Source organism: Cannabis sativa, chromosome X, assembly GCF_029168945.1.
Source record: "Cannabis sativa cultivar Pink pepper isolate KNU-18-1 chromosome X, ASM2916894v1, whole genome shotgun sequence".
Lineage (NCBI taxonomy): Eukaryota > Viridiplantae > Streptophyta > Magnoliopsida > Rosales > Cannabaceae > Cannabis > Cannabis sativa.
The window spans coordinates 14,124,365-14,126,377 of record NC_083610.1 but is presented as its reverse complement, the minus strand read 5'-3'; the positions used below and the strand labels follow the sequence as shown (position 1 = coordinate 14,126,377).

Genomic DNA, 2,013 nt, shown 5'->3' with positions numbered 1-2,013 from the left:
TTGTTTTACTTTGTGTTTTACTGGTGTTTTATAAAAACACAGTATTTTTGAAAAATTTTCCGTGTGACAGTATTTTTGTAAAAGTTAACCCAAATTCCAGTATTTTTGTAAATTTTCCTATATCTATATATAAGTTTTGAAAATGAATAAAGACACTATTTTTTTTTTTTTTGTTTTTCAACATTTATACGGTACCATAATTTTAGTTTTTAATTTTACCATTTTTTTTAAACTTTTATACGGTTTTTTTTTTTTTAAATAATTACATCATATACGGTTTTTGTTTTACTCATTTAATTGCCTACACGTTTCCTTTAATATGTCAAATTTCAATCACTTCCCTGCCATTTACCATTATCTAACCCACTCACTCCATATTATTATTATATTTTGACTTTTATATTTTACATCATTCTCATCTTCCTCTTCTTTTTCTTTTTGATCATGGAGTTCTTACCTTTTTTTTTTTTCCTGCTTGTTGTTTCTTTAATTTTTCCTTGTTTTTGAGTAATGGTTGTTTCTCAATCTCGTTCAAGTTCATTGTCCCCTTCTCCTAAGAAACCCAAAAAAAAAATCTATTAAAGAATCTAAACCCAAATTAGTTGCTCAAACTTCTTCAAAACCCTCTAAGCAGAAATCTAAAGTTGTGGTTTCTGCTGGTGAGCCTTCATCTGGTGATCTTAGGAAGAAAATTTAAGAGGAATAGGATTGATAATGATGATGATTTTGTTTCTGTTCGTCCTAGAAAGGTATTTTTTTTTTTTTTTTTTGTATTTTTCTTGTTGATCTGTTGTTTTCATGTTGTTGTTCATTTTTTATTTGACTGTTATTTTGTTTGTTTATTATTTGTTTATTTCTTTAATTTTTTGGGTTTAGGGTTTTTTTTCTATGTTGTTTTTATGTTGTGAGTTTCAATCTGATTGTTTTTCATCTTATTATTCTATGTTCTATGTTCTTAGTTTTTTTGTTTATTTTTTATTTTGTTCATATTTCTTCAATTCTATTCTAGGTTCTATATGTAGTTTTTTTTTTGTTGCTTTTTTGTTGATATAGTGTTTTCGTTTAAACGTAGAGATTTTTTTTTTTTTGTATTAAGTTTTTTTCAATGTGATTTTGTCAATCTTTGCTAGAAATTTGTTTTTATATACATTGTGATTGTTTTCATATGATTTTGTTATTTTGTTGTTCAATTATATGTTTTTTGATTGTTTTTTTTTTTTTAGGTTGTTCTGTTTATCTATTGTTCATTAGTTGTTCATTTGATGTAACAAGTTCCATATCCATTTTTAAATAATTTAATTTATATCATTTGTTTTCTTTTTCTTTTTCTTTACATATTGTTGTTTTCTTGAGTTTATAACTTGTTTATTTTTTTTTGTTAGTTATTTTTTTATTTATGCATAGTTTATTTATGTTTATTTTCATAGTTGTTGTAGTTTTTATGTTTAACTGATTTTACTATTTTGTTTTTTTAGTTATGGGATAATAAATTTTGTTGATTTTTCATTAAAATGTTGTTGAATTTTTGTTTCAGCAAGTTTTGTCGAGCATCAATGGCTGCTCTGTTTTCTTTTTCAGTCGGACGAGAATGCTTAAGGTGTTGAAGAAGTTGAAACCGTATTTTATATAATTTAGATTACACTTACCGTATATAAATTGTATTTTGGGGTGTAACCGTATTTTTGTTAAATTTTTCCTATTTTAGTGCAATTGTGAAAATTCCCCTTTTTTTTTTATAAAAAAAATATTTTTACGAAAACAACAAGAAAACTACATGAAAATAACATTTAAATAATATCAAAACAGCAACAAAAAATAACATACAAATAACAAAAAAGCAACAACAAATTAACAAGAGTACAACATAAAAGACCGTATTTTCTGTAAATAAAATAAAAAAAAATCATAAAAATATTTAAAATTACGTGAAATCTTATTTTTATAATTTTTTGTTGTTTTTGTGTATCTGTGAAATGATCCCTTTTAGAAATTACACAAATACTTCCACACTGA

The 2,013-nt window shown here is 23.9% G+C and overlaps 1 long non-coding RNA gene across 1 annotated transcript; it reads left to right on the top strand.

The window, feature by feature from the left end:
- Positions 1-351: 351 nt before the first annotated feature.
- Positions 352-1,719, top strand: LOC115702524 (uncharacterized). Its single transcript, XR_009685335.1, has 2 exons — positions 352-749; positions 1,535-1,719. It is a non-coding gene; the product is annotated as an uncharacterized LOC115702524 (long non-coding RNA).
- Positions 1,720-2,013: the final 294 nt, after the last annotated feature.